Source organism: Meriones unguiculatus, chromosome X (assembly GCF_030254825.1).
Source record: "Meriones unguiculatus strain TT.TT164.6M chromosome X, Bangor_MerUng_6.1, whole genome shotgun sequence".
In the NCBI taxonomy this organism is placed as follows: Eukaryota; Metazoa; Chordata; class Mammalia; order Rodentia; family Muridae; genus Meriones; species Meriones unguiculatus.
In genome coordinates, this window is record NC_083369.1 from 3,702,300 (window position 1) to 3,717,297 (window position 14,998).

Sequence of the window (14,998 nt, forward strand, 5' to 3'; positions counted from 1 at the left end):
GCAGTCTAATTTTGTTGCTAAGATGTATTTCTTGTATACAACAGAATGTTGTGTCTTGTTTAAGCATCCATTCTGTTAGTTTATATCTTTTATTAAGAGAATTGAGTCAATTGATGTTGAGAGAGATTAACAAAGAATAATTACTTCCTTTAATTTTAATGTTGTTGGTGGTAGTGTTTCTGTGCTTGTCTTCTTTTGGTTTTGTTGCAGGGAAGTTATCTAGATACTGTATTTTCTTGGGTTTTGTTAAACTCCAGAGGTGGGAATTTTTGTTCTACTATCTTTTGACGGGCTGTGTTTGTGCATGAATATTCTTTAAATGTGATTTCGTCATGGAATATATTCATTTTTTTTTTCATCTATAGTGATTGAAAGTTTTCCTGGGTATAGTAGTCTGCACTGACATCTGTGTTCTCTTAGGGTCTGTATCACATCTTTTCAATCCTTTCTGGCTTTCCTAGTCTCTGTTGAGAACTCAGTGACTCCGATCAGTCTGCCTTTATATGCTACTTGATCATTTTCTCTTGCAGCCTTTAATAGTTTTTCTTTACTTTGTAATTTTAGTGTTTCAATTATTATGTGGCAGGAGAAACTCCTTTTTTGGTCTAATTTATTTGGCATTCTGCAAGCCTCTTTATGTTTAAAGGCATTTCTTCCTTTAGGTTTGAGAAATTTTCTCCTATGGTTTTGTTAAAAATATTTCCAGGTCCTTGGGTTTAGGAGTCTTCTTTTCCTTCTATTCCTACTATTCTTATGTTTCATCTTTCATCTTGTTCTTGATTTGTTGGATGTTTTGTGTCAGGCATTTTTTTTTCAATTTCATATTATCTTTGACAGATGTATCAATTTCTTTAATAATATCTTTTTTGCCTGAGATCCTCTCCTCTATTTCTTATATCCTGTTGGTGATGCTTACCTCTGCAGCTCCTGTTTTTTATCTAAGGTTTCCATCTCCAGGATTTTCTAAGTTTTTTTGTTTTGTTTTGTTTTGTTTTGTTTTGTTTTTATTTCCATTTTTTGGGCCTTGAACCATTTTATTCGTTACACTTGGTTGAGTGTATTTTCCTATATGTCTTTGAAGGCCTCTATATGTTTGATTTTATTTTCCTGATTTTCTTTGAGGGATTTATTTGTTTCCTAGTTAAAGTCATCTATTATCTTTATAAACATAGATTTAATGTCACTTTTCTGGGTTTCAGCTGCATTAGGATATCCAGTGTTTGTTGTAGGTTCTGGTGGAGCCATATTGCCCTGTTTTTGTTTGTTTGTTTGTTTTTGTTTGTTTTGTGTGTGTGTGTGTGTGTGTGTGTGTGTGTGTATGTTCCTATGCTGTCTTTTATTCCTCTTTTTGTCACTGGCCTTGGCTGTTTATTCCTGTAGCCAGCTTGGATATTTAGACATGGTAGAGAAACCCTGCCTGGGTTGTGTGCTGGGAGCTAAATCTCTGCAAAAGACCAGTAGCTTTTCTCTTCTTGTGTGTCCGAGTTGAGCCTATATGCTAGGGGATTAAGGTGTGTTTGTTTAGCTTGTTTGAATCTGAGGTCTAAAGGGTCTGCTCAGGGTAGCTGGTAGAGCTGTGAATCTCTGAGTCTCTGAAGTCTGGAGTCATCTTTGGCAGGATATCTGAGGCTGGATCTAAGCACAGTGTCTGGCTGCTGGCATCCTTTTCTCTTTCTGGGGAAGCATGAATAGGTGCTGGTATTTCAGAGTCAGCATTGCTTACAGTTCCTGGTCTCTGGGTAGATACTCAAATTCCATGGGTGCTGGGCTCCACCGTACTAGAACTAGGTTTTGTTTTCTCCTATTATCTGGCTGTTCCCCACAGAGACACCAGTTAAAACATGGACAGAGGCTGGGATTGTGTTTCTGGTTTTCAGAGACTTCATTGCCCAAGGGAAAATAGGAGAAATCTGGAAACAGGGGTTGTGCTTTTCTGAAGTTGTGTTCAGTTAGAAGAAAGGTGCTGGGTAATCTTGTGTCCTTTTGATCCAGAAATCATCATGGGGATCAGGGAGTGTGCATCCAGAGATCATAGAATACTTTCTTTCTTTCCAGAAACACAAAAGTTGGTGTTTTGGAGTCTGCAGCTAAACTTCATGCTTAGTCCACAAATTCGCTGTTCACTTGCTTGTCAATTAGTATGCGCAGTATGCATTCCCATCTTGAAGTCATGTATTATTAGCATAATAGCTCATGTTCACACGTAAGTTAACAGATATCATATTTGTCTTTATAGGTGTGTATTGCCTCACTGAGAATTATTATTTTTCTAGTTACACTGATTTACCTGTGGATTTCATGATTTTGTTTGTTAATAGCTCATCAGTATTACATTTTATAAATGAACCAGTTTTTCTTTATCTCTTCATATGTTGAGGAACATCTAGGTTGTTTCCAATTTCTGCTTATTATGAATAGAGCAATAATAAATGTGATTGAAAAAGTGTTTCTGGGGGATTCAAGATGGCGGCACCTAGAAAACACTGTGTCTGACAAGTAGACAGCAGTGACCGCACAGTGACAAACAGACCTTATGGTCCCTAAAACATTTGCAATTGTATTTCTCAGGTGAGAGAAAACCTCACTGCCTTGAAAGCAATCAGGACAGGTCAACCAGCTAAACCATGGAAGAATTCCTGGAATCCAGCTGGCCCTGAGTTCCCAGGGCAGAACTATACACCTTTCTGCTCAGATCACCATCCCAGACTGAACGCTGGGCCTTACAACACCAGAGACTGTGTTTTCCAGTCAAGAAAAAAGCCCACTGTGAAGAAAGCAATCAGAGCCTATCAATCTCATTTCACCCACACAATTCCTGGAAAAGGTCTCGTCTCTGTCAGGCACTCAGCCACCAGCCCAGAGACCCAGAAGCTGAAAGACATACATGGTATATACTCACTTTTAAGTGGATATTAGCTATATATTATAGGATAAACATACTAAACTCTGTACACCAAAAAAAGCTAAGCAAGGAGGAAGACCCTGGGTAAGATGATCAATCCTCATGCAGAAAGGCAAAGAGGATTGACATCAGAAGAGGGAGCAAACAGGCAACAGGACAGGAGCCTACCAGAGAGGGCCTCTGAAAGACTTTACCCTGCAAGGTATCAAAAGAGATTCTGAGATTCATAGCCAAAGTTTGGGCAGAGTGCAGGGAATCTTATGAAAGAAAGGGGAGATAGGAAGACCTGGAGGGGACAGGAGCTCCACAAGCAGAGTAACTAACATCAAAATATTCTGGGCACAGGGGTCTTTTCTGAGACCGATACTCCAACCAAGGGCCATGCATGGAGGTAACCTAGAACCCCTAAGACCCCTGCACAGATGTAACCCATGGCAGCTAAGGCTCCAAGTGGGTTTCCTAGTGATGGAAACAGGAACTGTCTCTGACATGAACTCTGTGGCTGACTCTTTGGTTGTCTTGGCCTGTGGGGGGAGTAGCCTTACCAGACCACAGAGGTAAACAATGTAGCCAGTTGTGATGAGACCTGATAGGCTAGGGTCAGATGGAAGGGGAGTAGGACCTCCCCATCAGTGGAATTGGGGAGGGGCATGGAAGGAGATGAGGGATGGAGGGTGGGATTGGAGGGGATGAGGGAGGGAGCTACAGATTGGATATAAAGTGAATAAACTGTAATTTATAAAAATATAAATAAAAGTAGAAAAAGTATGGAATTCTTCACGAATATATGTGTCATGCTTGTACAGGGGTCATTCTAATTCTCTCTTTTGTTCCAGTTTTAGTATATGTGCTGCCAAAGTGAGTGCTGAGCAAATATTCTTATTGAATAATGGGACATCTTTTTCGTATATGCTGCATCTGGAGGTAGTGCTGCATCTTGAAGTAGTGCTAGTCCCAATTTTTTGAAAAAGAGTCAGATGTAGAGGACCTAGATCCCCTACTCAGATGTACCTGATTGGCAGCTCAGTCTCCAAATGTTTTCCTCTGTAAGGGGAGCAGAGGTCACTCTGTCATGAACTTAGTTGACTTCTCTTTGATCTCTTACCTCTGGTGATTTGTCCTTATTAGGCCACAGATCAAGGTGATACAGGCAGTCCTGATGAGTTTTGACAAGCTATGGGCACATGGCAAAGGAGGAGAATTCCCCTTTTCAGTGCAAGGGGATGGAGGAGAAGAGGAATGGGAGGACAGGGGGTATTTGAGGGAGGGGGCTTCAATCAGGATATGTAATGAATAAATTGTGAAAAATTAAAAATTAATAATAAAATTAAAGTTAAAATTAAAAAAAAAATATGATTAAGCTTCCTTGGTGAAGTGTAGAACTAAATTTATATGTAGGTAAAAGGATAAATGTTTAGAATGTAGTCAGTAATTATACTATAAAGTATTGGTTGTAGGTTCTTTTTCAAGATCCATGGCTTCACTAATCCTGGTTGGCTAAGTTTCCAGTAGTCATTATTTTCATCTTGTTGAACAGGACTTAAATCCAAGCAGATTATATGCTTCCACCCAGGTATGTGTCACTACTGCACCATTATGGTTATTGCAATATGCTGGTTGTTTTTTATGGCTCATAGGCATAAGACACTTGATTGTTTCTCTCCTTTAGAAGCTTGAATGGTGTCTTGTAATAGCATAAACGTTAGTCTCCTGGAAGAAAGGCTTTCAGTACAGATCATGGGTCCTCTGGATCTTGTGTCTAATGTATGTTGTGTCTTCAACAACATGGTCTTATCTTCCATCTCTACAAAACAACCAAGGGCAATGGAATTAGCTATAATCTTTTGGGAGTCTTTTGGAACACCCTAACAATTCAAAAGTGGGATCCTTATTCCTGGCTTTGGGATTTGGATACATTGTCTTTGACTCTTGGAAGGAATATTGTTGGTCTAGATGGAAATTTTCATTTAAATTGTATATGGATATTCATATACACCCCTAGGTGCATTATACATATTTTAAGTATATAAATGATTGTATGATTTTTTTGTGACTTTTTCAGAATTCTTACTTTTATTTTATACTCCTCCTTCATTTCATTTTTCTCCCTCCTCCCTCCCTGGGGTCCTCCTCCTGATGTTTCTCCTCCCTTTCCCATCACTTTTTAAGAAAATGTCTTTTTTAAACAAATGGAGTTCATTACAGAAAGCCACATTGGATCAAAATTCTGAGTTGGAACTCAGTCCTAACTGATCCATCTATGACAAAACCCTTCTTTGTAAGGCTCAGAGACCATTTCAGAAGGGGGAGCAGAAAAGATTGTAAGACCTGGAGGAACAGGAAGCTTGCTATGAAATTATGTCTCCAAAAGTTGTCAGAAGCTACACCTATGAAGTCTCATGACATGATTTCCTAAACATTACCTGAACAAGGATGATACAAACAGATGTGCTACCATGGATAGGGGAAAACTCATGAGGCCTTAGCTCTAGACAAAGTATTACAAGCAAGTAAGAAATACTGAGAGCAGAAAGCATAGTTCTCCCCAGGGAAGAGTAGACAAATATGTTATCTAATACCAAATAATCATTTCTTAAAACACACACACACGTAATATCAATAGGTTCAGCAGGGTGCATTTATATATATAGGAGTACACACACCAGGAGCTCCTGTCACCTCCAGGTCTTTCTATCTCCCCTTTCTTTCATAATATTCCATGCACTCTGCTCAAAGTTTGGTTGTGTGTTTCAGCCTCTGATTCTATACCTCAACCAGTAGTCTTTCAGAGGCCCTGTATTGTAGGTTTCTGATATTTTTGGTGACTTCTACTGTTTCTGATGTCTATCACATTTGTCCTTCTGAATGAAGATTGAGCATATTCCCTAGAGTCTTCCTTGTTGTTTAGCTTCTTTCGGAATTTATATTTTTGTGTGTTTATCCTATGTTATATGTCTAATAGCCATTTATGAGTTAGTATATACCATGTGTGTGTTTCTGCTTCTTGGTTACCTCACTCAGGTTGATCTTTTCTAGTTCCATCCATTTGCCTGCAAATTTCATGATTTCCTTGTTTTTAATTTCTGGGTATTATTACATTGCATAAATGTTCCACAATTTCTGTATCCATTCCTCTGTTGAGGGATAACCAAGTTGTTTCCAGATTATGGCTATAATGAATAAATCTGCTATGAATATAGTTGAACAAATGTCCTAACAAAAAGGACCGTAGGAAAGATGCTTAATCCTTATTCAGAAGGGCAAACAGGAAAGACATTGGAAGCTAGAGAAGACAGTGAACAGGTCATGAGTCTCCTACAAAGGGCCTCTGAAATACTTTATTCAGCAGGTATCAATGCAGATGCTAAAATTCATAACCAAACTGTAGTCAAGACTGCAGAGAAATTTATGGAAGAAGGGGGAGATAGAAAGACCACGACAAGACAGGAGATCTACTAGGAGAACAACAGAGCCAAAAATTCATGGCCCATGATGCCCTGCAAAGACTGATGTATTAACTAAGGACCATGCATGGAGAAGAATTAGACCCCTTGCTCAGATGTAGCTAGTGGGCAGGTCAGTCTCCATTTGGGTACCCTAGTAAGGGGAATAGGGGTAGTCACTGGCATGAACTTTGTTGCCTGCTTTTTGATCACCTCCTCCTGGTGAGGTGGCCTTACTAGGCCACAAAAAAAGAGGATCCATACAGTCTGATGAGACATGATAAACTTGGGTCAGATAGTATGGAAAGAGGACCTTTGTTATCAGTGGAGTAGGAAAGAGATATAGTGGGAGAAGAGGGAGGGAGGGTGCGACCAGGAGGAAATGAGGGAGGGAGCGACAGCTGGGGTACAAAGTGAAAAAATGTAATAAATAATAATAAAAAAGAAAAGAGAAGAAATGAGTAGCAATCCTCAATAAGGACATACTCAAACAAGGTAAACTAATATTCTTCTACTTTTTAGACTCACTGGGGATAAAGACAGACCACAACATTCCAGACACATTAAGGAAATAACATCACTCCCATAGAGTTGACTATTTTACAACTGAGACAGCTTTTGGCAGCTACCTTACCTCTGTCACAGCCTTGAGTTGCATCTTCATAGTTCCTCTAGGCTTAATTGAAATGCAGGTGGCTTTACTAGCCTAGGGTTTCATAGGACATATCACCTATGCAGCTCTCATAGACATTGCTTTAATGGGCTCTGAAGTGACTTTACACTTATAAACATATTCTGGATCCATGATGGAAGTGATAGTGTAATGAATTCTGAATTACTTCTATGATCACTATTTTTTTTATACCATCACTTTACATGTCCATTATAACTTCCATTTGATGACAGATTAATATGCTTATCACATAGGCATATGGCCATATTTGGAGTTCTCATCTGAACACATATTGTGTACATTGCAATATGAACAAGTGGAGAGTTTTCACATATTTATATTTTTTATCTACTTGAATGACAGTTTATATTTAAACAATTTCTCTTCTCTCATACTCTACTCAGAGAAGCCAAGAGACTTCATATGACACATAAATATTTCTTCATTCAGATCTAATTTCTTTGCTCCTGAGGTCTATTTTCGAGAAAACATATCGCTGTAACTTCAGTCAAGTAAGAAAAGTCTCTTTTTCTTTGACCAAGTAATACATTTCTCATTTTCATAAGACTGCAACTGGATGGCTGATAACCATCAATCTTTAATCAATCTGACTACCACAAATACATACACTAAGACATTGGAGACATTGTCTACATCTCTGGTTTTCTCCTCAAACCTCAACAGAATAAGCCTGTTCATATTAATGTAAGTAAACTTCTACCATGAGAACCTGAAAACTCTGCTGGCCATTACACATTACACAGTTCTTAAGCCATGCTATCTTTTCCAGTATTAGTTCCAATATTATGGAAAATTAGTATTTTCTATTTTCACTTCTTTGTACCTGTTTTGTTTTAGTTTCACATAAGCTAAAAAGTAAAAGACTAAAATAGAAGCAGATTTACAGCCTAATCAAGCATGGATTCTTTATAGATGTTTATTTTCACCTTATTTTCATAAAAATGATATGCAATAGCTTTGTAGATTTTGTTTACAAAAAGCCTGGGTTTTAATTAGAGGGTTCTACCTTAAGAGGTAATTGGCTTGCAAAGACCAAAACTTTTCAAACCCATTTATGATTAGAATTTTAGCATATAAAGTTTGAAGATACATAAACATTCAGGCCATATAACACAGATTGAAGAAATATCTTTAGAAGAGTTACAGACACTGATTAAAATTCAAAGGACAAAGCCTGAGTATAGAATTTGAGACACAGAAAATATTAATGGATGAAATAAACAGAGGATTAAAAAAAGACACACTTGAGTATAGCAGCTATATATATTTAATTTAAAATCTTCATAATGTTTTCAAGTGTTGTTCCTTTCATAGAAGTATGTATCTGGGGGAGGAGTGAGCCTGTGAAGTTTGTAATATTTCCACTTAAGGATTCGTGATACCTATTCTGCTTTCTTTCCAAAGACCTTTGAGTACAGCTCAGGCCATTGAGTCTTAGTTAGGGTTTTTATCATTGATATGAAACACCATGACTAAAAACAATTTGGGAGAAGTAAAGTTTTATTTCATCTTATGCTTCCATATCATAGTCAATAGCTGAGGGAAATCAAGGCAAGAACTCAAAGAAGGTGAAATCTCTGTGTAACTAAGCTAACTGAAGAATGCCAAAAATATGTAACTTAATTCTCAAATGGATTTGCATTGGTAATACTGAAAATCCAATAAGCTGGAGCACAATTCAACAACAATGAATACTTAGTATTTGTTTTAAAATTTAGATTGTTGAGTATGGCAGGAGTTACACATTGCCCAGAAAACTGACAAAGTCTTTGTTCTCACCACAAACCCATATGAGTTGGTCTAGTCAAGAGTATGCTACTGATACCATATGTATAACAACAATTGATCTCAAAAGGATATATGTTTCGCTGTTTGACTTACTGACAGAAGCATATTTGCCTTATTTGTAAACTTTTGTTCATGGCATACACTGATCAATAAAATAGGATTAACAATTGTGCATATGATTTGAAAGAAACATCATATAACTTCAGTACTAGTTTTGTGACCACAATGAAACTTTCATGTCATAGATAAAGATTTCTGTTGCACCCTGCATTCATGAGCAAAGAGCTGTTAAATTTTTCACTAAATAAAAAACAAAACAAAACAGGTAATGTTTTCAGGAGCCAGGTGTGTGTGTGTAGTGTGTGTATGTGTGTGTGTGTGTGTTTGTGTGTGTGTGTGTGTGTGTGTGAGAGAGAGAGAGAGAGAGAGAGAGAGAGAGAATGCTACATTCTATGTCAAGGAAAGCAGAGATAAAAATTAAAACTAAAACATTGTAAATAGTCACAAATGTAGAAATCAAGGACATCTCAGGTGTTAGCAGTCAATACAGAAAACTGAAAATCTGTAGTTTAGATGGCAAAATCTTTTAATAAAATGTTTTGAAATTTAGCAAAAACAACAGAAGGCACATGGATATAAAATGAAAAAGAATATATAGAACTATTAGCAAGGATATAACAGTAGAATTGCTGCAATGATATAGGCACACTTCTGAACAGAAATTATGAGTGCCAATGGGACAAAAGGGTGCTAGTAAGCTCATTCCATGCTTTCCAATTTTTAGGCTACATAGTTAACTTTGAGTAAGAAGTGTAAGTTGGCATTCAGTTCTATTGAGGAAAAGGGAGTTAATATCTTAAGGAAAATGGATAATGATATTTTAAAACATCTTGAGGTTACTAAAGAGTATAAAGAATTTAAAAAGAATGAACATAGGAGATCCTAGGACTAGATAAAAAATAAAATAACCTAGTTGGGTAGAGATAAGAAGGTTAAAAATAGAACTTGGAAGAAGTTACAAAAGTAAAGGAGATTATAAGTCACAGTGTAGATAGTAAAATATGCAACTTCCTGATTATTATGAAAAAGGATTTTTGTTGTTTTGTCACAATAGTTCTTAAAGGATGAAATTGCACTCTTCCAGTTAGTATGCTTATGTGTAATTTGTTTGAACATCAGAAATGTTAAATAAAATTTTAACTCATTATCCTCATGTTCAAAGCTCATGAATCAATATTGTATTTGATATTTCATCTTCTCTTAACCATATTCTATACATAGATTTTAAAACACTGGGTCAGTTAATTCTACTTTTATTTTTTTAATTTCTTCCATTGCAATGCTACTATCACAACTCTAGTTATAACCTCATATTAATATTTCTATAATACCTTATAGTGATTTTTACCTCTTTCTGAATATTTTACTGAGGTGAGATTTATGAAAGATAATTATTCAGTGAGGAGGGAGAGCAATTCATATAGGAAAATTTTATCCTATTCCAGTATTTTAAACTACCAGCTGTATCTAACATACTTAAGATATCTTATACTTTTTAGTGGTTTAGAACTTGGTTTATTTACTAAAGTAATTTCCTAGCATGAATGAGTCCCTAGATTCAAGCCCTACATAACCCAAGAGTGGTGACACATGCCTGTTATTCCAGTATTAAGAGTTGGAAAAAGGATAATCATATGTTATACAAACAAACAAAAAGCAATTGCAGAATTCCTCAGAGGGACAGAAAACAATGCAAATGTAGCTTATCAAGGATTTTTTTTTGTTTATTGTTTGTTTATTTCTAAAAAGTATGGGTCAAACCAAAACTGGGCTAAGAAAAATATTGAAACAGGAAGTTCACTTGTTTTTTTTTTTTGTGTGTGTGTGTGTTTGTTTTTATCCTAACTCAGGTGATAGTTGTGTATTTTTCTAATTGTGTGGGGCCCTAATCCATAGCCCTTTGGGGGACTGACTAATTTTAAATGTATTAGCACACAGAAAGCAAGTAAGAGGGAATAAAATCTACTGTTCAAGGTCATCAATTTTCAGGAATGAGACGGTATTTTGTTCCTTGGTTGGAGAATCAGTCTCAAAAAGTCCCCTGTGCCCAGATATATTTGTTCCTTGTGGTGCTCCCACCCTCTTCAGGTATTACTAACTCCCCCTTCTTTCATATGATTCCCTGCACTCTGCCCAAGGTTTGCTGAGACTCATAAGTCTCAGCATCTGCTTCGATACACTGCTAGATAAGTCTTTCAGAGGGCCTCTATGGTAGGCTCCTGTCCTGTTTCTTGTTTTCTCCATCTTCCAATGTCCATCATATTTGTCTTTCTAAGTTAGGATTGATCATGGATATAATCTTGAGCCCCTGCTCAGACGTAGACCATGGCAGCTCAGCATCCAAGTGGGTACCCTAGTAAGGGGAACAAGGATTGTCTCTGACATAAACTCAGAGTCTGGATCTTGTATGGATATCACTTATGTTAGAAAACTAGAATTTAATCAAGATCAGCATCACCTAATACTTTTCTTCCGGAAGAGTTTCAGAATTAGGGTTATTATGTCTCAAATGATATTGCATTTCTGAACCTCTTTTGAGTTGTATAAGCATTTAATAAAATTTAGAGAATATGACAATTGGCCAACTTTATTTCATCTCAAGTCAATTATTCTTCAACTCTATTAAAGTACTTCTTATATATTTCCAAATAATAACAAATGAACTTACCTAGGATACTGTGTGAAGACAACAAGACTATGTGAAGATAATATGGTAATATGTCACTCAAGGTGATCTTAGCACTTCTTTTAATAATTAGATTTAGGTAGCCTAGACACTTAAATCCAATCAAAATGAAGTATTTTCTATTGGAAAAATACAGAAGATATGTTACTTTCTGTAACCTTAATACTTATTTTCATCAAAAATTCTTGAGAAAATGTGTACAAGCAGAATCATTTATATTTCTTTGAAAAAAATTAAAAAATGATTGAGATTATTACACAATGATACTGAGAAATATTTGGAATAAAAGATAGGAATTTTTTGTCATGCAATTCTGGTTGTATTTTGTTGAAAGTAGTACCTTAGCTTCACTTCTGTTATTTTGATGAAGTATGCTGATAAAAAAGCAACTTAAAGCATAAAAATTATTTTGCTAATAGTTATAGAAGGATAAAGTCCATGGTGCCAAAGAAGGGATAGTAACTAGAGCATGAGCTCAGTTTGTCACATTGCATCAGAAGACAGGGAGAACTGAATGAAGAAATGGAAACAAGCCTCTATCCTTAACCCAGAAGCTATTTCTTATTGAAAGCCACTTGCAAATGAAAGAATTAGGTATTTTTAACCCTTCTAAGGAATCACAATGAAAAAACAAACTAATTTTAAGGGTAGGCCCCATGTTCTGCAGTAGATGGCCAACAGAAAATGACTTCAAAAGCATTTTCAGAGGTTCCTTATCTCATAATATTAAGTCAGGACATTTTTAAAACAAACAAACCAAGAAGCTTATAGGTCCTTTGTGTAAGTAATGCTTCTGTTTTGTTATTGCTACCTTCTTTTTAATAGGATTTTTATAGGTATGAATGTGTTTGTCTGTATATCTATATTTGTTTCTTGTGTTTTTTCTTTAAGAATATTCCTTCGGTTTGTTTGTTTTGTCCTATTTTGATTTGTTTAGTTTTGTTTCATCTTATTATATTATATTTTATTATTATTCCTTAGAAGGCTGTTTATTTATTTTTTCTAATAGAAGAAAGAATACAGGGGAGATTGGGGGGAGTTGGGGCAAGGAAACCATAATTAGAATGCAGTATATGAAATAAATCAATTTCAATAAAAAGAAAATACATTAACTTATAAAATTAAATTTAGAAAGAAAACAGTGAGAGAACATGAAATAGGTTCAGGCATAAAACCTAAAGTCACATTCCCAAAGACATTTCTCTAGCAAGGCTCAGCCTCCTAAGGCTTTCACATTATTCCCAAACACAACTAGTTACAAGTGAGGACCAAGTGTTCTCAAACGACAGTAAGTGGTGTAGCTATGATTCATTGGTATCATTCTCATTTTCAAAGGAAACCAATGAAATACAAGAACTCAGACAGTTCTTTAAACATTAGTATAAAAAAAAGCATGCCTCTAGTCCTCTTAAAATGAATTTAATTTCTTCTGCTATGAACTATTCAAGGAAAATGTGTAAGTATTTTTTAATTGTCATTATTTGACTTAATTTTCTCCATCACTATTACAAACATATTACTAGAAATGTGATCTCAAGTTTTATAGCATCAATGGGTGAAACAATATCCACAGGATTAAGAAAAGTGCTCTCTGTCAGGAACAATTCCACATTTGGCTAAGGCTGAGGATCTGGCTCGTTTCCAAGTATGTGGACCTATCTGCATTGCACACGTGGCACGCCTGGGTTGGCTACCCAGAGGCTATTTAAGCTGTGGGCTGGCTTTCCCCAGGGTCTGAAGATTGTTCAAGGTTCCTGAATAAACTGCATTGAATAAAGAAAGAAAGAAAGAAAGAAAGAAAGAAAGAAAGAAAGAAAGAAAAGTGTACAGCATCTCTAAACCTGAAATAACTACAAGCACTTTAAACATGTTTTGCAAGTAAGATACTCTTAAATTCCTGGTTCATTATCTTTGTAGTAAACCAGCCTATTTAAACTATTTTCTAGTATTTTTTCTTTATCTTTTGATATATATAGTTTGTGAATATTTCTACTTAAATGAAGCAGAGGTAGCATTAAAGAAACCAAAGACATTAAAAGAAAATCTAGATATGTAAGTATGTCTGTATGTGTAAGGGGTAACTTCCTAGATGTTTGCATTATTTAGAATATTTTTCCTGTTCCCCTTACCCTTTAACTTCACACCTGATAGCACTATCCAACAGCTTAACTATGTTCCTTGTTTTTGGTTACACTTTCTTTGTTTGTGTCTTTATTTCCAGTTCAGTGGATGCTTCTTCATAGTCTTGAGATTCTAGCTTGTGGAAAGGATGTCACCATATTTCTAGCTATGTAATTTTAGATAATTCAAAATGAAAAAGAGCCACACTGACTTCCAAAGTGGTTGCATCAGTTTACATTCCCACCAGCAATGGAGGAGGGTTCCCCTTTCACCACAACCTCTCCAGCATGTGTTGTCACTTGAGTTTTTCATCTTGGCCATTCTGATGGGTGTAAGGTGATATCTCAGGGTCGTTTTGATTTGCATTTCCCTAATGGCTAATGAGGTTGAGCATTTCTTTAAGTGTTTCTCTGCCATTCGATGTTCCTCTTTCGAGAATTTTCTGTTTAGCTCTGTTCCCCATTTTTTAATGGGATTACTTGGTTTGTTGCTTTTCTGCTTCTTTAGTTCTTTATATATACTGGATATTAGCCCTCTGTCAGATAAAGGGTTGGTGAAGATTCTTTCCCAATCTGTAGGCAGTCGTTTTGTTTTGATGACTGTGTCTTTTGCTTTACAGAAGCTTTTCAGTTTCATGAGGTCCATCTGGCACTTTCTCAGACAATTAGGAGTAGTGCTACCTCAAGACCCAGCTATAAGACTCCTAGGTATATACCCAAAATTTGCTTAAGTACACAACAAGGACATTTGTTCAACCATGTTTGTAGCAGCTTTATTTGTAATAGCCAGAACTTGGAAACAACCCAGATGTCCAAGAAATTGTGGTATTTTTACACAATGGAATACTACTCAGCAATCAAAAAGGAGGAAATCATGAAATTTGCAGGCAAATGGTAGGATCTAGAAAAGATCATTCTGAGTGAAGTATCCCAGAAGGAGAAAGACAAACTTGGTATATACTCGCTTATATAGACCTACAAGATATGATAAACATAATGAAATCTACACACCTAAAGAAGATAATCAAGAAAGTTGACATGGGTGAAGATGATCAATCCTCATTTAGAAAGACAAATGGAATGTGCTTTGAACGTATGACAGGAGTCTACCGCAAAAGGCATCTGAAAGACTACCTAGCAGTGTTTCAAAGCAGACACTAAGACTCATAACCAAACCCTCGGCAGAGTGCAGGGAATCATATGAAAGAAGGGGAGTTAGTATGATATGGAAAGAATAGGAGCTCTACAAGTACCAAATATATCCATGAACAGGGTCTTTTCTGAGACTGACACTCAACCAAGGAC

General features: G+C 36.3%; 1 non-coding gene across 1 annotated transcript; it reads right to left on the reverse strand.

Moving 5' to 3' along the window:
• Window positions 1-3,663: 3,663 nt before the first annotated feature.
• On the reverse strand, window positions 3,664-3,768 carry LOC132650179 (U6 spliceosomal RNA). The gene has a single exon (XR_009588571.1). It is a non-coding gene; the product is annotated as a U6 spliceosomal RNA (small nuclear RNA).
• Between the last annotated feature and the right edge of the window lie 11,230 nt (window positions 3,769-14,998).